At 46.0% G+C, this 25,700-nt stretch overlaps 1 long non-coding RNA gene across 1 annotated transcript in view; it reads left to right on the top strand.

Annotated features, from left to right (window-relative positions):
• Positions 1-25,700, top strand: part of LOC117802023 — a 39,104-nt gene that overhangs the window by 9,032 nt on the left and 4,372 nt on the right. Inside the window, exon 2 of the long non-coding RNA XR_004625026.1 lies at positions 8,505-8,671. This is a non-coding gene — a long non-coding RNA (uncharacterized LOC117802023). The remainder of the gene's footprint in view (positions 1-8,504; positions 8,672-25,700) is intronic.

Raw genomic sequence — 25,700 nt, 5'->3', positions numbered from 1 at the left:
GTTTTAATCCCCTGAACTGAAGAACACATATTCTTTTCAAATATATCACACATAAAAATGTTCTGTGTTAGACCACAGATTTTAAAAAGAAAAATAAAATCACGTAAGTTATATTCACGGAACACAACGTAATATAAAATTAGAATTAACATACCAACATGGGCCCCTGGGTGGCTCAGTCAGTGAAGCATCTGCCTTCGGCTCGGGTCATGATGTCAGGGTCCTGGGATCCAGCCCCACATCAGGCTCCCTGCTCAGCAGAGAGTCTGCTTCTTCCTCTCCCTCTGCCTGTTGCTCCCCCTGCTTGTACTCTCTCTCTCTCTATCAAATAAATAAAATCTTCAAAAAAAAAAAAAAGAATGAACATACCAACAAAAAGGGAATATGCCTAACAATATAGATATTTAACAGGAGAATAAAAGGTGCACCAATAAATTCACACCACTATGAAAACCTTAGATGAGGTGGATGATTTGCTCAGAAAATGTAAATTACCCAAATTGGCTCAACAAGCAGAAAACCATAATATTTCAATAGCTCAAGAAGATATTGCAAAGGTTTGGTTGATTACCTAAAATGTTTACAAGATTAACATCCAAAAATTATTAGCTTTGGTTAATAATAGCAATAACAAATAACTAGATTACAAATAAAAATAGTCAAAAAGATTAAATTACCAATGACAGCAAACCTTGTAAAATACCTGGTAATAAATGTACTAAGTTAGTCAAGTCCCTATGGAATAATACAAAAAAGACAAAAAATAAAAGAGCTAGATCGTGTTCATGGACAAAAGTCTCAATATGGTAAAGATATCACTTCTTCCCAAAATGCCATAAGTCCATGAATTCAGTGCAATCTCAATCTAAAGTTCAGTGGGATTTTTCATGGAGCTTGGGAAGCTGTTTCTAAAATTAAAATAGATGTGTAAATGTACACAATAAGATAATTTTGAAATGAGAAGAAGATACTATAACGCAATAATAATTTTAAAAATACTTTGATTTGTGTGGATTTTTTCAGAAAAAATAAATCAACAGATTATAATACAAATCCAGATGAAGCTCCAAGTGTAACAAAATTTTGCTTTGTATATGATAAGGTGTTTCAAATCAGTGAGAAAAAGAACAGAATATTGAATGAAACCTTCTGGAAAAATTGACTACCTATGGAGAAAACAAATTGAAGTCATATCATTCACAAAAATGTGTAGAAGATAGATTAAATATCTTTAAAAAAATTTATTTGCGAGAGAGAGAGAGAGAGAGAGAGAGAGAGAGAGACAGACAGAGAAAGCACAGCGGGGGGGAGGGACAGAAGGAGAGGGTGAAACAGACTCCCCACTGAGCAGGGAGCCTAATGCAGGGCTTGATCCCAGAAGCTTGATACTAGTACCCTGAGATCATAACCTGAGCCAAAGTCAGGTGTTTAACCAACTGAGCCACCCAGGCACCCTGGGGATTTTTTTTTAAAAGACGCCCCAGAGAGGCAAAGAAAATGAAAGAAGAGGCAACACAACAATTTGCGAAGCTGGAAAGGAGTTGGACTGACTTAGCCCTAGATACATTGATTTTTACACCAGCAGTGGGGAGAGATTAGAAACAACCTGGTTTCCACCCAGAATCTCCAGGAATTGGGACACCAAGTATTGCTGAAGTGAGTGTGGAGGAAGGGCTGGAAACAGGAATTTGTTGGAAGTATATTTAAGAAACAGCAAGGCGCTTAGATCTTCTCTTCGAATCCCTGGGAAGCAGTGCCTTTACCTGCTATATCAGAAGATGAGAGGTTGATTCAATAGGGAGACAAAGAAAAAATAAGATAGTGACACCTGGGATTGAATCCCGAGTTGATCTCCTTGCTCAGTGAGGAGCCTGCTGTTCCCCTTTCTTGTGTGCTCGCCCTCTCTCTCTCTCACAAAAAAATGAATGAAAATCTTTAAAAAAAAGAAATAAAAGAAAGGAAAAGAAAAGAAAAGAAAAAATAAGACAATCATTAATTTTAAGTAGACTGCACACCCGGAATGGAGCCCGATGTGGGGCTTGAACTCACATCCCTGAGATTAAGACATGAGCTGAGAGCAAGAATTGGACACTTAACCAACTGAGCTACCCGGGTGCCCCAAGACAATTATAATTTTAAAGAAAATAAAAAGATAGTGGATTATAGTATACATATGTCTCAGCTTAGTTGTAACAAGTATTTATATTAGTATTAATGTCAGCCAGAGAGACAGCACCTTACATTTAGGGAAAAAGCAATTGGAATGACAGCAGATTTCTTATAAGAAACCATGAAGCCAGAAGGATGTCACATTTTTCAAGTGCAGGAGAAAAAAACCACAAAACTATCAGTTCAGAATTCTATGTCCAGAGAACTGATCCTTCCGGAATGAAGAGGAAATAAGATCTTCTCAGATGAAGGAAAACTTAAGAGAATTTGTCACCCGCAGACCTAAAGGAATGATGAAAGGAAGTTCCTCAAACAGAAAAATCAGTAATTACAGAAGAAGAAGAAGGGAAGAATACATATGTGGTAGAGTCTAAGAGAACAACGGACCATTCAGTGAGCACAGGAGATATGCATAATATGCCAGGTGGCCATTCCCGGCTGCTCCATTCATACATAGCTTCCCTGATGCCCATGAGCACAGAACTTCCTTGGACCCTCAATACATGGGTTTTTGGCAAGACTCAAAGTGAGTACAAGTACAGGGTTGTTGCTGGGAAGCAGTTGCCCAGCCTGGGACTACATTCTGAAACTTCACCAAAGGAATGTGAGAGAAAGCAATATGTGCTGTATCTGGTCTGAGGCTCCTCTCTTCCCCAGTGTACTTCCTGGGTGCAGAGGACACCGAGATTCTAGGGGTGGTTGAAACATAAAGACAGAAGGTGAGCTAACCAGAAATCACAGCATTGGACCATAATGTGGGTAAAAAATGAATCTCTGTTGTTCCTCTGAAATTGTGGGCTTTATTTGTTACTACAGTTTGTGTTTCCTTTGAGTTCATATCGTTGCAGAATCATAGCACGTGACTTTTCCATTTAAGAGATAATATTTAAATCAGAAATAATTTATTTTTAATTTGCTGAGCAAATGTCTAACGTGTGTTTTGATACAATTTCTTGTATTTAACTGGTAGCATGATTTTTTTTGCGATCCTGTTATGTGCTTGTGCATATATACCACATTTGATATGTTCAAGGTATTTTAGAAAAGAATGTAAGAAAATATTTGACCTCAGAGTAGTGGTAGCCTTTTAAAACAAGATACAAAAAACAAAGGCAGTGAAGGGGAGACTGACAAGTTTGATGACATATAAATTTTTAAAAAGCTTTTGTATGCCAAAAGATACCATAAATAAAACTAAAAGGCAAGTTAATAAAAGGAAAGTAGAGCATTTCAACATATATAACGAAATGGATTGATGTCCAAATATATAAAGCATTCAGGCACAGATAGCTCCCCATGCAAATGGCTAAGGTCACATACAGGGAAATCAATCCAAGCAGCCAATGAACATATGATAGATGATCTTGTTCACCAGGGCCTGGGAAATGCAAATAAGGGCAGCAATAAGATACCAACAGAAGAGAAATTGATTGAGCAAAAACATTTGTAGACATTATCTACCAAAATTTAAAGTATTCATAACCTGTTGCCCCAGCTTCAGCTACTCTAGAAAGTCGCTCACACAGGTGAGATGGGAAGTCACTGGATTAAAACAGAGAGGGAGTGTGTAAGTGAGCTTATATCAGTTAGGGTTTATCCACATGGGGAACTCTGTGCCATGGTTACAAAGGATACATTCTCACAATATTTCTGACATACAGAATGTGACATACAGTAAGTTCAATGAATGTAAAAATATATAAAGTGTGTGTGTGTTGGTACATGCATAGTAAAAGTAGTTCCTCAAAAAAGTTAAACATAGAGTTATGATATGACCCAGCAATTTCACTCTGAGGTATGCACCCAAGAGAACTGAAATCAGATGTCCACACAAAAATTTGTGCATGAATGTTCATAGCAGTATTATTCATAACAGCCCCAAAGTGGAAACCAACCCAAATGCCCATCAACTGATGATGACTGGATAAACAAAATGTGGTCTGTCTATACAGTGGGACGGTCTTTGACCATAAGGAAGGGATGAAGGGCTGATGCATGCTACAACATGGGTGAACCTTGAAAGCATGCTAACAGCAGGAAACCAGTCACAAAAGGCCACATATTGTGTGACAGAATAGGCAAATCCATGGAGACAGAAAGTAAATTAGCAGGGAGAGGGGAAGGGAGAGGGAGGAACAGGGAGTGACCACTAAGGGGTACAAGGTTTCTTTCTGGGGTGAGGAAAACATTTGCACAACTTTGTTAATGTACTAACGACCACGAAGCTGCACACTTTAAAGATGTGGGTATTCTGGTATGTGGACTATACCTCAATGTAAAAACTATGCAAAAAAACCCCATCCAAATTAGATGAATAATGAAGTGCTAGTGGGAGAAAAAGAGGAAGGTAATATTAGCCCTGGGAGCAGGAAACACTTTGAAGAGGAAGTGACATTTGAATTGGACTTAACAGGGCAAATGGCTATTTTGGAAGAGGAGGGGAAATTCAGGTCGCTCACATAGTGACCACAGCCCATGGCAAGGTGGACAAGTGCAGGATGTGTCAGGGGAACGAGGAGGAGGTCACACTGGTCCAAGCAGAGGGAGCAGGAAGGGGAACATGGCTGGAGCCGGCCATGGAGAGTTCCCTTGGCCATACTGTCCCAGCGGACCCCAGGGAGGCTGATGTGTAGAAGCCACAGGTCAGCTGGCTTGTCCTATTGCAGCCAAGCATGCTCTGCTTATAAGGAACTCAGAAGAACAGGCTGCTTCTGAGTTTCACTTTCCTGGAAGTTTGAGATTTATAGCTTTTGGTGATGAGAAGTCACTGGATCAGAGCAAAGAGAATGAGTATGTAATGACTCACTATCATGAGGATAATATATAGCGTAAAAGGAAAGTAAAAGCGCTACCGAGGATTATCAGTGTTTGCTGTAAACAGAAAACCAGCTTGGGCTGGGTCCAGGGATCTGCGGTGGGGCTTTCCTGGAGACTGGAGAAAAATTCCCGTGTTTGGGTGACTTCCAAATAAGGCTCCTGACGGGTGTGTGACCTCAGTCTGGGGAATAACAAAGCCCTCCCTCGGGGACCAGGTCCACTGTGTCCCCTGTCCAACTCCCCCTGACACACACACGCACGCCCCAATGCTGTTTTAGTAGGAGCCCCCACCAGCATTATTGCCTGCTTAAAACCCCCTCAACCCCCCACCCCCTGCTCTGCATGCAGAGGCCTCCTGCCTGCTGATAAGCTGTTCAGGAAATTCTACTTGAAAGAAGTCCACAAGCAAAGGCTGGGGAGGATGGTGGCAGAGACAATTCCTGAGCCTGGTGGCAGGATGAAGAGAACAAGGCTCTGTCCCATCCCAACGTGGACCTGTACCAGATCAGTGTCCTGTCTGCCAGCTGCCCTGCTCCCCCTCACACCTTCATTTGAAGGAGGAGGATATGGGGGAGTCCCTTCATGAACCTGGACGACTCTGTGATCCTCTGGTCTGCATGAAGTAGGTGGGCCAAAGCAGATGGTAATATTTCCATTTTACAGCTAGGAAAACTGAGGCCTAGAAACTGTGTCCAACTTGCCCAAGGCTACTCAGTGGTCCATAGTGTTGTCAGGACTAGATTCTGAATCCCTGGATCCCAGCCAAGGGACTGTTCTGTCATACTGTGCCATTTATGGTTGGACATGGATACCAGTTGCCTGGTAGATACCACCTGTCCNCCCCCCCCCCCCCCCCCCCCGCGCCAAGGTCCTGACACAGAAAGGGTCAATTTGGACACAAGCAGTGATTGAGATGGAAGGGCTGACGGCAACAGCCCTTACCAATCTCCCTCCCCGGCCCAAACCATCTTTCTGGCTTCCTCTCCAGGACTCTCCCAACTCCCTCCACTCCTCTTGGGTCCTGCTGGTTGAAAAGAGGATCAAATGTGTTTGGTTCTTCACTTGTCCCCTCAAAATGTATGTGGTCCTGGGGCTGACTACCCCAAGACTCCTGAGCTTCCTAAAAAGGAAGAACGTAAGTATATTGGAGAAAAACCACTGTCCCTTTCCTTCCCCAAATGGAGACTGAAGAGACATGACCCTTGGCTGAAAAGGGACAGAGACCCTTGAGTTACCCTCAGGTAGAATCCTTTTTTAATGTTTATGAGGAAGGGGACCCAAGGGTCTCATACTTCTGCAGCAAATAGGTGTGCTCCCAGCCACAAGTACATGACAGAGAGTATGTGTTATGTGTCCTCTTAGGGGGATGGATTGGGGACTGACCCCTGAAAGGCCTAAGGCCAGCTTTTTCACCTCAGTGAATTTATGAGACCCAGAAATCTGATTCTGTCAGCATCCAGTGGATGTGGCCACCTCAGCACGGTGGGCACACGGTCACCACTAGGCCTTAGGTCAACCCGACTGAGATGAATGTGAACCAATGCAAATGACTATGGCTGCCCCAGAAACGCCTTGCTTAGACTTCTGCTGTGGGGACCGTGAGTGACTGAGAGCCCAGCTCCCCATGGCTACTTCCCGCCCTTGACTGACATGGTGGGGCACCAGGGCAGGCCCACTGTTGTGGCGTGGGGTATTCCTGTGATGGTGCCTTCTGTTCGACAATGCCTCATCAGCCCAGACAAACCTTTCTCAGAGCTGTCCCACAGACCCAGCTCTTGTGCCCAGCCTTCCTTCTTTCCCGTCTCCCTTCACAGGTGTCAGGCCTGCATCCCATCTGAAGGTTCTCGTCTCTTTCTCCATCTACACCTCTTCATCCTTCACAGGCCTTTCCCCCCATAAATGCCTTGTATGTCTCACTGTGTCTTGGCATCTGCTTCTGGAAGGATCCAGCTACCACAGTGTCCACCAACAGGAGAATGGCTGGAATCAGTGTGTCACACCATGGATGAGCCAGACCTATGAGTGTCACCCAGATAAATCTCCAAAATACAATGTTGATTGGAAAAAGCACAGCGCAGAAGCACGCTGCAAATCACTCCCAGCTCACTAGCAGTTCTGAGCTTTACAGGAATTGTTGTCTTTGACACTCCACACCAACATTCTGAAGGAGGGCCTATCAGCAATGAGAAAACAGATGAAAACCTCACTTCTCTGCTCATCAATTCCCTCCTCTTAAAAAGGGGATGATGATAAATGCCTCCCTCACAGGATACAGTGAGCGTAACTATACGTGTGTGTGTGTGTGTGTGTGTGTGTATATATGTATATGTATATATACACACACACACACACATATATATATATATATGATTTCTAGATAAGATTCAGATTGCTAATATAGATTCACAGTCCCTAATCTGAAAATTTGTAGATGTGTTTTGGAATTTGGGGGATGTTAGAAAAAAAGTGAATAATTGTATATCACATAACACCCAAATCCAGGGAAGGGCTTTATAATCAAACATCATAAAACTCCTGCCACAGACTTTTGAATATTAAGCTAAGTGGGATAAATAAGGACTTCACTTCCGGCTCTGCCTCCAAATGACTTATGGAAAATCTTTTGGTTTCAGGGCTCTTTAGATTTGAGAATCTTGGATAGCAGATTGTGGACCTGTTATTTTATCTAGGACTTACTGTCTGTGTTCAGAAGTGAGGTAGACCTGTTCATAATGTCCTCATCTGCTTTTAGAATCTAGGTTAAAATAATCTCATCGAATGGACAAGAAAGTGTTACTTCCTTTTTTTTTTTAAAGATTTTATTTATTTATTTGACAGAGACAGAGACAGCCAGCGAGAGAGGGAACACAAGCAGGGGGAGTGGGAGAGGAAGAAGCAGGCTCACAGCGGAGGAGCCTGATGTGGGGCTCGATCCCACAACACCGGGATCACGCCCTGAGCCGAAGGCAGACGCTTAACTGCTGTGCCACCCAGGCGCCCCTGTAACTTCCTTTTCTGTTTGTTGGCCAGAATTCCAAACTCACCAATAGTCAAAGACCGGCAATATTATTGAGTACCTCTGGGGTCCTTTCTGGCACTACAAACCTGCACGTAGAAACCTGCCCGAGATAAACGAAATGTGTGGCCAGTGCCCTGTCTGTGTGGGGAAAGCTGGCGGAGAGCAGCAGAGCACAGCCTCCTTCAGAGAGACAGAGAAGCCGTCCTCCCCCACAGCCACCAGCATTTCTGGCAGGGGACGGGGGTGCACCTCCAAAGGAGGGTGCTTGTCCCGGAGCTGAGTGCATTTCCTATTCGAGGGAGTTGAGCGGGAGGCTTGGGCAGAAGTGAAACCCTATCTCCTTTCTTTCTTGGCTCTCTTTGGTGTCCCTGGTAAGTGGCCGCCGCCAATGCCTCAGCTCCTGGTGGAAGTCAAGGCAGAGGTTCTAGAGGAGTTTGAGGGAGAAGTGGAAGCCTCTGGGTAAGTGGCAACCAGGCCAGGGCATTTTCCTCTCTTGCAGTGGGTTCCGTCCGCCACCCTGCCTTCGCCACAGGGTCAGAAGACGCTCAGTCCTTTGCATCTGGCACTCCTCAGCAAGCTCCTCCTAGAGTATGACAGCCCAGCGCCTGTCTTGGCGATGTCACTGGAAACACCCCTGGATCACTGGGGTATTCACCAGCCTTCCAGGTACCTGCAAAAGTCCTCTTCCCAGAGGCTCAAGGGAGGCTGTTCTTTCTATGATCTGATTTTATTCCTTGAGGGTCGACAGTGCTCACAGCCCCCTGTTCAGAGGAGCACAGCATACCTACCCTCAGGCTCTCCTAAGCCAAGTGCCCTGGTTACAGAGAAAGTGTCCAGCTAGAGGTTGGGGGCCTCAGGGAGATGGGGGTTAAACCCACGTGAGGGTTAAACTGTGGCCAGCAGGGCACTGGCAGGAGGGCTGGCTTCCCAGTGCAGAGGCACCTGCTGGCTCATTCAGTAAAGTTGTTTTCAGGCCATTGCTGTGTGCTGGCGGCTGGACTGGAGCTTTGCCAGCGGGAGGCCAGTGGGGGAGCAGGGGTAGGGAGGCAGGTCCCTGGGCAGAAGCTGCTCTGGAAAGGCAGGCCAAGGCTGTCAGGCCCAAGAGCAAGGGACTCAGATGATGGGCGAGCAGCATGGGGTGGGTCCCGGACTGGGGTGGGTGATACGTGGTACCCAGAGGAAGGGTGGCTTGCTCAAGTTTGCAAGGCTCAGCAGGACTCCTTAAAAGAGTCGAAATACTCTTCCAGTCCAACAGTCTACCTACTGGGCTTGATCCTGCAGCCACATGCAGTAATAAAATAACTACCATCTCCTGACCTCAGACTCTGAACCAGACCCTGAATTAGCCATGTCCTCACAGTCCTGTGATGTATGCATCCTTGTTACCCCCTATTGCAGCTGAGGGCAGTGAGGCCAGTGAGAAGCATGCCCAAGGTTACAGGCTAGGAAGTGGCAGATCTGGGACTGTTAACCTTGCGGTCTTGGCCATGTTACCTAGCCTCTCTGAGCCTCACTGCTGTCAAATGAAAGCCAGCATTATAGCAGTACCTACATCTCGGGGGTGTTGTGAGGGTCTGTAAGTTAATGCACGTGGAAATTCTAACAACAGTCATGGAATCAAGCCAAACCAGTGTTAGCTACTGTTAGCTATTATGCAGATTTATTTTTGGAAGTGCATACCTTTTGGCCACCTTCACCCATTCCCCACCCCCCACCTCTGGCAGCCACCAATCTGTTCTCTGAATCTATGAATTTGGGGGTTTTGTTTAGTTTTTTAAAAATTTTTAAAAATATTTTATTTATTTGAGAGAGAAAGAGTAAGAGAGAGCGAGCACGAGGTGGGGAGGGTCAGAGGGAGAAGCAGACACCCCGCTGGCGGGGAGCCCGATGCGAGACTTGATTCTGGGACCCTGGGATCATGATCTGAGCCAAAGGCAGACGTTTAACCGACTGAGCCACCCAGGCGTCTCTAGGTATGTGTTTTTTTTTAGATTCCACATGTAAGTGGGATCATATAGTATTCGTCTTTGTCATCTGACTTATTTCACTTAGCATGATGCCCTCAAGGTCTGTCCGTGTCGTCACAAGTGGCAAGATTTTCTTCTTTTTCACAGCTGAATAATACTCCATTGTGCACATACATTTCTTTATCCGTTCATCCATTGGTGGACACTGAGGTTGTTTCTCTTGGCTGTTGTAAATAATGCTGCAGTGAACGAGGGAGCAGATATCTTCTCAAGTTCGCAGGTTCAGAACTGTTTCTCCAGTTGTTGTAGTCCTAGGGGACCTGTGAACATGAGTCGTGCTCGCCACCTGAGCCAGGTGATCAAAAGGTGTCTCCTGGGCTGCACCCACAGGAGCAGATTGGTTCACAAACTCCTTATCAGGAGACACTGGCCATGCGGAACGAGGCAGAGGGAGAGCACAGAGCTAGCACCTGTCCTCTGAGGTCTCTGGAGAGGACTACCAGAGGCCGTGATGAGTGCTTCATTAGAAGCCTGCCCTCAGGCTGCAGCTGTGAGGATGCGCAAATGGGCACCGCAGGCTGTGCCTCTCTGTTGTGTCCTGGGAGTGGCGGCCGGTTAAGAACTCTTGCCGCACTGGGGACAGCTCTGTGGGACCCAGGAGCACAGGCCCCACTGGCCACTGGATACAAGGGATCAAGGGTGGTAGCTGCGAAAACCAGGGTGCTAGACTAGGGAACAAGCTCCGTTTCGGGACATACCGGTGACCTGGAGTGAGGCAGAGGGAGACCACATAGGTGATACCTGCTGGCCTCTGTCTTTGGGGCTTATTTCAGGAGGCCCTAGATGTATGTTGAGTTAGATGCCTGCCCCTCAGGCCAGAGCTTCAGGCCTTTTTCACAGAAAGACTGGCTGCGTCCCTGGGGGGCCCCGGAGGGTGGCCAGGTGAGTCCACAGGAGCCCTATAAGAACTGGTGCTTTTCTGCCCTGGCCGTTGTTGAAAGCCCTATTGGCTTTCAAAGATAGATGTTTTGGAGGCTTATCTCCCAGCTGTAGGTCTCAAAAATTGGGGTGCAAGATGCGGGGCTCAAATCCTTCACTCCTCAGGGAGAAGCTGTGGATTCCAAGTTCCCTCCTGCTTATGGGTCGCTGCACTGGGGGTGGGGTTTATGCAAGACTGTCTCAGCCTCTCCTACCCATAAGGGTTTTAAGGGTTTTCTTTTGTTTTTTAAGATTTTCTTTTCTTTTTCTTTTTTTCAAAGATTTTATTTATTTATTTGACAGAGAGAGAGACAGCGAGAGAGGGAACACAAGCAGGGGGAGTGGGGGAGGGAGAAGCAGGCTTCCCAAGGAGCAGGGAGTCTGGTGTGGGGCTCTATCCCAGGACCCTGGGATCATGCCCTGAGCCGAAGGCAGATGCTTAACGACTGAGCCACCCAGGAGCCCCAGATTTTATTTTATTTTTCTTAAGTGATCTCTACACCCAACATGGGGCTCAAACTCACAAGAGTCATAAGCTCCACCGACTGAGCCAGTGAGGTGCCCCATCGTTCTTGGGATGTGTAGGAATCACTTATCTAGTTTGGGGTTTCTTTCAGAGAAAACTGTTCCATATGTAGCTGTAGATTCCGTGGGAGGAGATGAGCTCAGGATGTTCCTACATCATCCCCTTGAACCAGAACCAGTTTGGCATGTTCTTAAAAAGTTAGACATACACCTACCATCCAGTCCTGCCATTCGGAGCCCAGCTATTTACTCAAGAGAGGGAGAGCAGATGCCCCACAAAGATTTGTACAGGAATGTTCATAACAGTTTTATTTGTCATTGCTCCAAACTGGAAATAACCCAAACACCCATCAACAATTGAACAGGTAGACAAATTACAATCTATCCATATACAGGAATGGTACAAGTTATCGAAAGCAAAAGCAGTATTATAAAAGCAACATGGACGAGTCCCAAAATAATTATGGTGAGTGAAAGAAGTCAGACAAAAATTTCTAAAAAATTCAAATGAGGGACGCCTGGGTGGCTCAGTTGCTTAAGAATCTGCCTTCAGCTCAGGTCATGATCCCAGGGTCCTGGGATCGAGTCCTGAATAGGGCTGCTTGCTCAGCAGGGAGCCTGCTTCTCCCTCTGCCTGCCATTTCCCCTGCTTGTGCTCTGTCTCTCTCTCTGACAAATAAATAAATAAAATATTTTTAATTAAAAAATAAATAAAAACCCAGCAATGAATATTCCTCACCTGAGGGGAAGCGGCAGCCTGGGCGAGAACAGGCCTGGCCAGGAACAGAGATCAAGAATCCCTAGTCTTGTGCTTCAGGCCCGAAAGCTTTTCCACACGCTACACCGCCACCCTGTGGCCAGGGTGGGGCATCAGTGCTGGACAGGTGGGCGGCCTGACAGGGCAGGCATGGAGTTCTGGAACCCCTGCCAGGGGGTCGTCTCCTCAAGGATCTTGGATGTTACTGCCCCAGCCAGGACCCCAGCTGCAGCAGCAAACCCAGATACACAAGGACGAGGTGGGCGATGCATCTGACTAAGGATGGAAGTGACGCCAGGTGGGTAGCCAGGCTTGATGGGGACTATGGGGAGACTGGGAGCAGCCATGACTCAGCTCCACACACTTGTTGCCAGAATCAAGGCCCAATGTTGCCAAGTCTTTTTTTTTTTTTTTAATAGCTGAAAATCCATATTTATACTGGAAACCTTCCAGTTTTTTAATGGCAAACTTATTTACTGCTTGGGCTAGTGCAGACCTATTAAACCATGCCCATGGGCCAGAATCTGGGGGTTACCAGCTTGCAGCCTCCGAGCAAACACCTTGGATCCTCTTCCTAGGAGCCAGCCATGAGGCAGGAGACCATGCTTACTGTCCTTGCATGACATGAAGGAAGAGCCTAGGGCCGAGAGAGCAAGATATCCTTGTTGTTTATCCAAAGAGAGAAAACAAGAGGTCCAAATTTATTCCCCAAGGCTGTGCCATTCATTAATGCTTAGCTGTCCTCCCCTGCATTGGAATTTAAGGCCTCTGGCTTAGAGTTGGAACAGGTTTCCTCCCCTGTTGTCTGGCACTGGGGAGGACTGAGGGAAGGATTAACGAAGGATAATGAAGGGAAAGAAAGTTCTGAACACCCAGCAGGTACCAAGACCACAAGCATGTCCCCCAAAGAGAATAGACTCCTGCCTTTTCCCTTTGCCTTCCAGCCAGCCAAAGAATGCAAAGTGTTCCGGTAGCAGGAACAGAGCATCTTGAAAGCTCGGATACTTCCTGGACAAGATGCCAGTAGAGGGCCTTTGGTCACCAAAATGGAAGAAAGTGAATGTCAAGTCCATCACCCAGGGCAGGAGGGAAAGCCAGAGACTTCTGTAGAGTGTCTGCAACCTGCCGAGGTTGGTATGGAGGACAGTCCTGGTGTCCCCTTGCCTGACCTCAGGGCTTGAGCTGGCAGCCATCACTCAGCAGACAGAGGCCAGAACCCATTCTCTTGTGGGCTGCCAGGCCTCTACCTTCCTAGAGTGGATGAGCCATCTGTCCCTGTGAGCTGGGCCTCTTGATGGCCATGAGGTCATGAGGATGTACCCAAAGGGGTCCTGCAACATCTAGAGGCTGCAGAGGCATGGGTCTTTCTCTGGACCAGTGGGCCAGTGTCCATCAACTTCGCAGGGTGAGGAAGATCACAAGCATTAGCCTCCTGCTTTCTGCCCCAGGCCTGATCACACTCTCCCAGCAGTGCCAACCCTATCCCCATTCTTGGGCCATTTGGCCATGGGGGCAAAGAATAGGAGATGTGAAGTCAGATGCCCCTCACCTGCCCCAGGGAGCCTGCCTCCCTACCCACCTGCCCTGTTCCCATAGGCAGACAGGATGTACACATGGCCCTGGGAGGGTTCTTCTCCCTTCACTGCTGCTGCTGTCAGTGAGAAGAGGGCAGACCTCCTACTCCTACCCTCCAGAAGACCTCAGCCCACCCCCAGGGCAGTGGCTCAGGACATACAAAAGAAGCCTCCAAGGCAAGTGCTTAAGGAGACACAAAGCAATCATCTGAACCTAGCAGCCAGCTCTAACCCTCCTGAAAGGACTCCAGGAGTAGGAGACCAGGACTTGGGGGTGTGGACATCTGTTGGGCCAGGCCAGTGTCTCGGAGTACCTGGGCTCTGGCATGCCCAGTCCTGCCAGGCTCTCAGCCAGTGCTGGGCAGCAGCCTCTGGCAGGGGCTGCACATGGGGTTGGCAGATGGAGGGGCCCAGTGCCTGAAAAAACATGGCCAGGGCACAGAGAAACATGATGTCCTAGGGCCAGAGCCCAAGCACTGGGTGTGTCTCTAGAAGAAGCCCCTGGGGACCCACCCTGACTATAAGGTAGCAGACGAGGGAGCCCTGAGTGGGAGGGGATCAGGACTCATCCTTCTCGGGCAGGGCACCTAGGTCCTCCCCAGGAACAGAGGGGAAAGAGTCAAAGAGGCTCCCTCCCTCAGAGGAAAGACAGAGTGGGTTAGAGAGAAGATTCTTCCTGACACTTGTTAAAGAACAGTAAGGCTGACTTTATTCAAGGGGGACCAGGGCGGTGGGTATTACAACCACTGTAATGGGGTCTTGCAGTGGGGAAGAGAGAATAGACTCAACTCAATGCAGCATGGGCAAGTGGGAATTTATAGCCAAGGAACAGGGTGGGGGTCAGGGGATGGAAAGTGGCTAAGAGGAAGCAGCAGTGGTCAGGGGGATTCTGGCTAGCCTATGTAACAGGATCTTGCTGAAGGCAGCAGACAGGGTGATCAGACATCTGGAGGTGGTGGTGGCTGAGAAACCTGATCAGATATTGAGAGGGACCACTTACGGGGGCTGGGTGATTCTGGCTAACCTGACTGAGCAGAGTGCTTGTAAAACTGGACAACGCAACAATGATCACGGAAGTCCAAAAGTCAAGCCTCATTGGAAAGAGCAGAGCACAGAGGAGCCTGATTCAGGTTTGATCAGGGAGAGACTTTGTCAGTCCCCCTCTTGTCCAAGGAAAAGAGCTATATTCTTCTTTGAGCAGAAGTCCATTTTCTCACTTCATTGCCTTTTGCTCATTCGGGGTCAGCTGCACCACCTACCCGGATTGAGCAATAGTGGATATGTGCTGGGTGGTGGGAGCGTCCAGGCATTTAATGAGAGGTATTTCTATAAAAATGTATGGAAAGAAAGTTAATGGTTGGAAACTCAGTCTCTGAGTCCGGAGATCAGCCTGTTGAGATTTCCAGATGTTGGGCTTGAGGATGGGACTGGCAATGCCATGAGTTCCTCGGTCTTCAGTTTGAAGACCATGTCTTTGGTGATGGCCCTGAGTGATCTGGTGAGGTTTCTGAGCAGCAGGCATGAAGGTGATTTCTTCAAAGTCTATGTCAGGTCCTCCAGCTTTAGCTTGCAGGGCTTTGGGAAAAGGGCAGTTTTAATTTTCAGTGATGCCAAGTCAGGAGGGTGGGAGAAACACTGGGAGCCTCAGGTTGGAGACTTGTAGCTAGATGTAGGGGGGAACTTAGAAGAACTGAGAATTTGGTGAGGAGCTGCGAAACGTGAGCGATGGAGCCCACAAGGGTGCGCTGTAGTTTTCCATGGAAACAAACACAGTCGCCTGCTTTTGGTTCTTGTTTACAAAATAAACCAGGTTTTGGCTTGATTATCCAAATAAGTGCAGCAAGAATGGTAATTGACCACGTAGGCAGTTTTGAGTCTGCTTTGCTGGAACTTTTATAAGGAATCTCAGATTAGATTTTAAAAACCCGCTCTAGACGAGGAAGCCATGCCAGAAACTCTCCAGAAGATTTTGCTTGCAGTACCTATCAATTTGGATGAATTTCTCTCTTCTGGAATCCCCCAAATAACCCGAGGTTCCTGGGCCTGCCAAGCAGTGACCTTCCTTACTCACCTGTAAGGCTGGGAACCCTGTAAGCCAAGTCCCAGGCTGGTTTTTCCAAGAAGACTTTATAAGCATTGGCTTCATAAAATTAAGCCTGGTTCCTTAGAACTATCTGGTCCTATCTGATTCTCTGCATTATTCTGAAATATGACATTCACCTAAAGCCTTGGTTATTTAACTAATGTTGTCCAAATTTAACCAGTTATGTCCTGTTACAAGAACAGATTCTTACTGAACTTATGCAAGGAATTATATTGCCACAGAAATAAGAATATTTAATAAGCGTTTCCAAATTCTCAAGGGATCAGATAGGGAGAAAAGATAAATGTTTGATTTCTGTTTACAAAAGCATCATCTACCAAACTGTTATAAGTTATAGACAGTTTAAGTGAAATGTCTGGAATATAGAACTCTAAAGAACTAGGACTGTTCCAGAACAGTAGCCATAATCATGCTTCATCAGTTAACTTAGTCCCATGTAATCAATTCTTGTTCTACTTGATCCTGGGTTAGCAGTTCAGTGAACTTGGCAGCTTCTAAAGATCTGAAGAGAGTTCATTTGACAAGAAAATTTCATTGTTTCTGTGACACATAACAAAAATAATAACCAGGATTTTGACTGATGGCATTGTATCAAGACATACCATGGATAGCCAAGGTATTGACAAATTTTTATAAACATTACACAGTTTGTGAAATATTTTGCATTAGTAATATTTACCCATACAAATATAACCTAGAAAGGTTAAAAGTTCTATTTGACAACGCCTTGTTATTATGCAATTGAACAAATCAAATAAACCTAATTACTTAAACATCTGTTTGTCTACAAGGTGAAAGAACAAAGCCTTTGAAATTTTCCAGGAACTCTCTAGGAAATCCCAAAGTTAATCTGAGGTCAAAAAAACTTCATTTGGGATTTGATTTGGGGAAGAAAAAATTGTCAAAAATGTAGAAAACCTTAGCTCTTTTCAATATGAAAAGTCTTGGTGCTCTTAAATAATCAAAGATATGACAAAGGTTAGCATGAAGCACAGGAAATTATTCTGATAAGATCTTGGTATCCTAGATAGATTACCAAAAAGTAAAGAAGAAACTTTTTACCATCTCTTACAAGAGCAGACCGATAATCTCAGGAAACTTTGTCTTTCTAACAGAAAGAAGACCATATTTTAGTTTTGTACCAGTGTGCTTTTGTTATTAAGGCTTTTTGTTTAAAGACCTTTAAATAAATCCATTTAGGTCTTTTTTCAGCTTAACTACATGGGATAAGGTCTATTTTCTGCAAAACTTCTACAGTTTTCTTATATTCATTCAGGCGTCTGTCTGTTTTTCTATATTTTCCTCCTTTCATTCTGGAACAACCAGTCATTCTTTTTTTTAAAATAAAATAACTACTTTTCTCCTCAGCAAAAATACATCTTTCATACCTTTCCTTATGCATAAGTACATCCTACTTTTCTTGCATATTCTTCATATGCAGTTGTTTTTCTTCACCCTTATTATTTCTAGTAGTTTTAACTACATATGTTGATTATAATTTTTAATTGGTTATAACCTTTCTTTTACAGAGAAAACTAGTTAGTAGACATACCAGCAGTTCTGTATGAGCAGACTAGCAAATTTTATGAATAGAAACATGTTTCTGTATAGGACGGTTGTTTAGTAACAAACCCAAATATATTTAGCTTCTCTATACCCTATAAAAACAAGGTGCCAAAAGTATGTCAGTTTGTGATGCTCAGCTAATGCAGTTAAAGGGGTCCAGAATATGCCACCCCAAAACACGCCAGTTTGGCATAAGGATTATTTTGAGCTGAAGGCAATTAAGAAATAGCAGGCACAGGTAGAAATCTCTGTTCTAACCCTTTCTGCCAAAAAGCAGGACATACATTTCCATTTGTAAAACTGTTCCTCTCCTATAACAAGACTGGAGATTGCAAAGATGAGTCTGCATAACAAACCTTCCTAAACAACCCTAATTTACCATACATTTCCTGGTCACCTCCCCACAATTTACAGCCCCTAGGAGCCCAAACCCCCTGTCCTTTGTCTAGTCACTTCTCCATAATTTATCACCCTTTATTAAAATAGTATATAAAATGCCAGAGTCTAACAGCCTCTGGGTTTTTCACTTATTTTCTGTGAAGCCCCCATGCACATAAAATAAAACTTCTATGCCTTTTCTCCTATTAATCTGTCTTTTGTTAGTTTAAGCTGCAGTACTTGGGTACAGAACCTAAGAGTGTAAGAGAAAAAGTTTCTCTTCCCCTATATAGTAAAATGCTAATTCTATCCCAAAGGGACCATTTTAGTCAAAATTAATGGAGCAACCCTTCACCTACTGAGACAAACTCAAGTTGCCCACAGTAAGGCCTGCCTAATATAACAGTGCGTACACATGGCCCTAAAGGCTGTGTGGCTGGGTGCCACGTTGGGTTCCCACAAGCCATCCTGCTTCTCCCCCATTGTCCTGAAATTGACTGTGTCCAGGTTCTAGGCTCTGTCATGCTGGGTAGTCCCAGGCTGAGTCAGGTGCCCTCCTAGGCACCCTTCTGGTCACTTTCCTGGTCTGGCCATCCCCACCAGGGCAGGCAAGAAGAGCTGAGAGATTTGGGGAGCCCCGAGGAGGGAGACTGTGGCCTTGAGGCATAAGCCCCCCATTTGTCCCTCTGTGCATCCATCTGTCCATCCATCCTTTTCCCCATGTGAGCCAAGAAGCAGCTCTGCATCTGACAGGCAGTGAGCAGAGTGAGCTGGCCCAGACAGCCAAGCAGAGTGTGCTGGATGTGAAACACACAGATCAGCTCCAGGACACAGCCATACCCCTGCTGCTCATCAGGTGGGCGTCACTGCATGCTGCTAGCCCTGAGAGAGGACTGGGTGTGGTGGACTGCCCTGGGTGAGGGAGGCCCTGGTCACCCACCTGCCCACCGTTTACTCATTCAGCTCTAATTGGCACCTACTGAAGCACCAGAGATGAAAAGACAGGGCCCTTCCCTCAGGGGCTTCTGAGAGGAATGGCACATGACGGGGGCACCTAACCCAGTCCTGGGAGAGTCAGGGAAGTCCCCCAGAGGCAGTGCCCTTCCAGCTGCACCTGGTGGGTAAGCAGGATTTCACCAGACGGAATAGCTTGGTGCTCTCAAGGAACCAAAGGGAGCTCAGAGTAGCCCAGGGGTCAGGATGAACTTGGATACACATCCCTGGGGCCTGAGTCAGGGTGGGCACCTGGACTTTAGCCAGAAAGCAGTGGGAGCCATGGAAGGTGTTAAGCGGGGCTTCTGACCAAGGTATGACTTACAGGTGTGTGTCAGGGACAGGAATGTGACTGCCACATACTGTGCTGTGCCCTCCAGCTAAGGTGTCAGAGCAAAGGCAGGTGTGTATTGGCCTCCCTGAGAGGTAGCTCCAATACCTCTTCCTAGTCAGAAGCCATGTGCTTTTTGTGAGAATTAAACCTTGTTTACCTTTAAATGCTTGAAATGGTGTACAGCAGGAATTCAGATATGTGAAAATAAAATCCACTTAAAAAAAATCTCCACTTGAATCGAATTCCTGGCTTCAGTTTCCATTCCATTATGTGGTAGAAATTACCCTGGTCAATTCAGGACAAGTCCAGACAAGTGTAGATTGGCTCAGTCATATCCCCATAAGGCCAGACACAAATTACAAATAGGCTTAATTTTCCTTGTTGAAAATAAGGGAAGAGACTTCTCCTACTCCCTTTCTTTTCAGAATGCCTTTCTCTGTCCTTTTCAATGTAGGTAAATCTTTATAATGACTAAATAAGCCATAGTACTCTGGCCAGTCTCACAACTCAGGAAAGTTTCCTCAGGGACCTGGGAGCTCTCTTTGTGAAATGCAAGGGGTGCCTGGGTGGCTCAGTCAGTTAAGTGTCTGACTTGATTTCAGCTCAGGTCATGATCTCAGGGTCATAGGATCAAGCCCTGTGTCCAGCTCCACACTCAGAGTGGAGTCTGCTTGAGATGCTCTCTCCCTCTCTCCCTCCACCCCTCCCCAACTTGTGCTATAAATAAATAAATAAATAAGTNGGATCAAGCCCTGTGTCCAGCTCCACACTCAGAGTGGAGTCTGCTTGAGATGCTCTCTCCCTCTCTCCCTCCGCCCCTCCCCAACTTGTGCTATAAATAAATAAATAAATAAGTCAAAAAGAAAGAAAGAAAGAAAGAAAGAAAGAAAGAAAGAAAGAAAAGAAAGAAAGAAAGAAAGAAAGAAAGAAAGAAAGAAAGAAAGAAAAGAGAGAGAGGGAGGGAGGGAGGAAGAAAGAAAGAAAGAAAGAAAGAAAGAAAGAAAGAAAGAAAGAAAGAAAGAAAGAAAGAAAGAAAAGGATAATATTGAGGCACCTGACTGGTGACTCTTGATCTCAGGTTTGTGAGTTTGAGTCCCACTTTGGGTGTGGAGATTACTTAAAAAAAAAATGCAAACATCAAGGGAGTTAGTGCATCACATTCGGGGGTAGGGCAGGCAAAACTTCACCTCTGCCCATCTGGGATTTTTAGCTGGGACTCTAACAAAATAAAAACAAACCTGTACAGTGGGAGAAAACAAAGAGTAACTTGAAGTGGTGGCTTAGAACTCTGGCTTATGAAGCAGCTTCAGTAAAGAACTACCAATTTGTAGGGGCGCCTGGGTGGCCCAGTCAGTTGAGTGTCCAACTCTTGATTCCCGCTCAGGTCATGATCTTGGGGTTGTAGGATCCAGCCCTGCCTTGGGTTCTGCACTTAGTGTGGAGTCTGCTTGAGATTCTCTCTCCCTCTCCCTCGGACCCTCAGCCTGCTTGAGCTCTCTCTCTAAATACATCTTAAAAAAGAAAAGAAAAGAATAATTTGTAGAGAAATGACAGGACAAAGGAAAGCAGTCTTAAGCTTCCAAGGGCAGCAAAGTATGGGAAGGTAAATGTACAGGGGGAAGCTAATGGAATGAAGGGTGCTAGAAGATTCCTCTGGTGCTGTCTCTGGGCTGATAGGAGTCTGTCCCCAATAAAGGGAGAATTTATGTCCTGCCTGTAGGCATAAAGGGGGAAGGGTAGAGATAGCTTTTCCTGCATTTGTTGCTTCTTAATTGCCTTCAGCTCAACATAATTTTTATGTCAAAAGGCATATTTTGGGGTGACATTCTGATTTCCTTCACTGATTTAATGCTTATTCAATAAAAACTTTTTCTACTACCTTTGTGTAGAGATTTTCTGGGTTGGAAGAAGATTTTGTTGTTTACTATATTTCCCACATTCTCCCCCTTCTCCAAGTCACCCCTAGGTTCTCAGAAGGAACTCACCCCTTGGCCCTCTGCCCCCATTCACTGGCTCATGCAGGCCCTGAGTAAGGCTCTGGGCTACAGAGGTCTACCCTCTTGAATGTTCAATGCCCCTTCCACTCCTCTGAGGGCTTAGGGAAGCTTGCTGGAGGGCTCTCCAGGCCTCTCTACCCACCTCAGAGATCCTGTGCAGTCCTCTCTGCAGCTCTCTAGTCCTCAGACTACTGGGGTCCCCTTCACACTGTACAAGACCAGAAAGTACCACCCCAAAATATGCCTCTTTTGCATTAGGATTTTTTTTTTATGATTTATTTATTTGAAAGAGAGAGAGACAGAATGAATTTCAAGCAGACTCTGCACAGAGCACAGAGCCCAACTCAGGTTTCTATCCCAGGACCCTGAGTTCATGACCTGAGCCAAAATCAAGAGTTGGACACTCAACCAACTGAGCCATCCAGGCACCTGGCATTAGGATAATTTTGAGCTGATTATTTTGAGAAGCAGCAGACCCAGGAGAAACTCTGAAAACAGAGTAGAAGTTTCCCTTTTATAAGAAATCTTATAAAAGATTAAGATCTTATAAAAGAAATCTCCATTTATAAAGGCATCTCCCTCTCTGCACCAGAAAGAGAATGGCTTTAAATCAAAAGAAACTCTTATTAATGGAGAAGGCACTTAAATCTGCAGAACAAACCTTACTCTTGTTCTCTGTACTTTGCCTGATCATCTCCCATGACTGGGCTCCCCCATACCCTTCTTTCTTTTGTCTGTAGCTGAAGGTGGTATTTAAGCCCAAGTTCTAAGCCATCTTAGAGAGTACTTATCTTTCCCTGGTATGTATACATGAGGTATACGTGTTAATAAAATTCTGTTTTTCTCTTCTTACTCTGTCTTGTTACAAGGTTCCCCACAGAGAACTTAGAAGGGTAGGGGGAAAATGATGTTTGTCTCCTTGTTGGCCCCCTTTGGGGGTGTTAGGCCAGAGCAATGATGGGCCCCTCCTTCAGCACCCACCCTAGTCTCTAACCTTTCTGTGCCCCTCTCCCCCTCTCCTCCTTCTTTCCCAACTCAGATAATTGTGTCACCTTCATGCAAGAATAAGCTTCTTTTATTTCTCTTTACATTTCTGCTATAACAATGCACTTTGAGGACAAGAGCCAAAGGCCTAGTCTGGGCAGAGTGTTTAATGGGGTAAAAAACCAAAAAAACAAGAAAGGGACAGTGACTGTATTGTGGGTGATGGGCCCAAGCCCATCAATTCATTCCCCAAAATCTGATGCCTGCTTGTTCCAAAGGCTGGGTGCTAGGACTCAATGGGGAGGTTGGGCGGGGAGGGAACACTTAGACCCAGAAGACAGGAGAGGGAGATTTAGGGAAGTAAGTGAATAGGGTATAGGGCAAAATCCAGGGCTTGGGGATGAGCAAGGAATTCCACTATTGAGACAAAGTCCATTAAGTGTTCACCTGGATTTGCCAGGGCAGCCCAACCTTAGTATTCACTTCCTCTGGTCCCATAAAGATTTGTGTGATTGCTATAACATGTATTTTACAATTTTAGAATCTGAGAAAATGTCATCAACCAGAAATGTACTCAAGGAGATAACCCAAAATGGGAAAAAAATTCTTTTTGCTGATGCCTTTTGGAAAGAGAAATTAGAATCCAGCTAGTGACTAAGTCTATGGGACTGTCCTTGCAAGTGCCGTGTGTTAACATTCAGGAGCAAGTCAGGCAGTAATCCGCAGTCCAGAGCAGAGTGGCAGATTGGAAACCAGGGAGAGCACAGCTCTGACAAGTGGGATCATCCTTGAGAACCAGAGGAGAGGACAGAGCAGGAGGAGGCTAGACTCTGGGGGGCCAAGTTGAGGCCAGTGCCAGCCTAACTGGGAGCCCCCATGGACTCTCAGTGTCTGGCAAGAGGATTAATCTGGGTCAGCTGAATGGAGAGGAACACATGTGCCCTAGGAAGCTGATGGGGTGAGGGCAGGGCCTGCTTGGTGGGTGCTTGGCACAAAGTTGATTTCATCAGAGGTAGGAAAGCAGGACAAGACCCTCATCTCAGCCTCTTGTGCCTTTTCAGGTAATCATTTAGTGACAACTTGAGAGAGACTGGGGGCTTGGGCCCTTTCAGCCAGTGTGTGGGTGTTGACATCATAGGTCTGACATCAGTGTCCCTGGGCCACTCTCGGGGAGCTGGCCCCCACAGTTCTTGAGGCTGAATGAGTCTGAGGCATGAAAGGCATGCTTTTGTCTGGCTGGTACACTGGGGCCATTGTTTTCAGTAGATGAAAACCATGCCAGCTGGAAGAGTTCCATTCAACCCCAATGTTTACACATCAGGAGCCGAGGGCCAGAGTGACAGGAAGTGACTTGCCCACGTCACAGAACAAGCTGGTGGCAGAGCCAGGACTTGCCCACGGACCTCAGCCCTCCACTCTGGGTCAAGATAATTTTCAGTGTGGCTGTCCCAAAGGGCCACAAAGGCTGTTTCTGCCCTTTGGCTATTGTGAACAATGCCAATAATGCCAGTAATGAACATGGATGTTCAAATATCTCCTCAAGACCTTGCTTTCAGTTCTTTGGGGGTACATACCCAGAAGTGGAATTGCTGGATCATCTGGTAGTTCTATTTTTAATTTTTTGAGGAACTGCCATTGGTTTCCGTAGTGGTTGCACAATTTTACATGCTTGCCAACAGTATACAGGGGTTCCAGTTTCTCCCCATTCTCACCAACACTTGTAATTCTCACTCTCTCTCTTTTTGTATGGTAGCCATCCTAAGGGTGTGAGGTGGTTTCCTCTTGATAAGGACACAGGTCATATTGGATTAAGACCCACCCTGATGACCTCATCTCAACATGATCATCTATCTGCAAAGATTCTGTTTCCAAACAGAGTGGCATTCTGAGATACTGAGGGTTTGGTCTTCAGCATAGAGTTTTGGGGAGACACAATTCAGCCTCTGATACCCCCATGCAGTGTGTACCTTTGAATCCATCTATCTGTATGTCTGTCTGTATGGAGTTAAATAGTGTGCCCACTCCCAAAAGATTCATGTCCACCCAGAGCCCAGGAATGAGACCTTTTTTGAAAAAAGGGTTTTTGGGGGCGCCTGGGTGCTCAGTCAGTTAAGCGTCTGCCTTCAGCTCAGGTCATGATCCCAGGGTCCTGGGATCGGCCAGCATCAGGATCCCTGCTCAGTGGGGAGCCTGCTTCTCCCTCTCCCTCTGCCTACTTGTGCTCTCTCTCTGTCAAATAAATAAAATCTTAAAAAGAAAGAAAGAGAGAAAATAAGGTCTTTGCAGATGTAATTAAGATAAGGATCAAAATGAGACCATGTGCATTATGTTGGTCCCTAAACCCAACCACAGCCTCCTTGAAGGAGATAGAGAAGGGCACACGGAGAAGGTGATGTGGTGATGGAGTTACAGACTGGAATGCTACAGCTACAGGCCAGAAAACACCGAGGCAAGGCAGGCTTCTTCTCTAGACCTTTCAGAGGAAGCACGGCCCTGCCAGTACCTTCATTTTGGACTTCTGCCCTCCAGAACTGTGAGAGGATATTTGTATGATTAAGCCACCAAAATTGTATGGCAGCCCCAGCAAACTAATGTACCGTCTCTTCATCGATGGCATCTGCCCGCCCCTCACCCATCTGCATGTGGCATGGAGTGAAGTGATGGCCCAGATCCTCTTTCACAGGCTCTCCACTTTCCCGAGAGTCGCCAGCTCTGGCAACCGTATGCCGGCGTCCTTGTGACCCGGTGGTAACCGATGTGTCTGGGGGATTGGTCCAGGGTCTGGGGGTCTAGAGCCGGCGAAAAAGCGCGCGGGAGGGTGGCGGGGCAGCATGTCCGTGCGGGGTGAGGGGCGAAGGGAGGCTGCGGGACGGTCCCAGCCTGGGGAGGGTGCTCAAAGGGCCCGGTTAACTGACGGGGAGAAAGCCCCTTTGCCCCGTCCCCAGCATGGCTAAGACGCCACCTCCCAGGCGCAAAGCGTGTCCTGGGTTAAACACGCCAGCGTGGTCGCTCCTGCTTTTTTAGAAAACACAATGTGAGTCTCTTCAACTAAGAGACACCAGAGCTTTGAGCACACAGCCCATGCATTCACGAGCTGGGCACTGTCTGACTGGTATTTATTATAATGTGAAAATACTACCAGATCATTGTTAACCAGTTCGAAAAAGGCACAGAGAGTGTAAAAGTCACCGGTAATCAGTCTCTCCATCCTCAGAGGATCACTGTAAACATTTTGGAATCCACCCTTTGAAACTTTTTTTTAGGCATACAATACACGCACGCAAGGGGATTAAACCCCTAGCATAGTCTTGTAACCTGCTTTTTTTCCGTTACTATGCTTTGGTCTATTTTCCACTTTAATGTAGACTTACACATTCTATTTTTATACATACATTTCTATATTTTTATAGGTTTATTGTGTAATGACCAAAACATGAGTAAGATTTGTGTAGTGATTTGATTAATTTTGGTAAAAAAAAAAAAAAAAAGAAAAGAAAACACATGGGTGCACCACAGGAATCTTTTACAAAAACTTTAT

This window comes from Ailuropoda melanoleuca, chromosome 4 (assembly GCF_002007445.2).
Source record: "Ailuropoda melanoleuca isolate Jingjing chromosome 4, ASM200744v2, whole genome shotgun sequence".
NCBI classification, from domain to species: Eukaryota; Metazoa; Chordata; class Mammalia; order Carnivora; family Ursidae; genus Ailuropoda; species Ailuropoda melanoleuca.
This window is presented reverse-complemented; position numbering and strand designations above follow the sequence as displayed.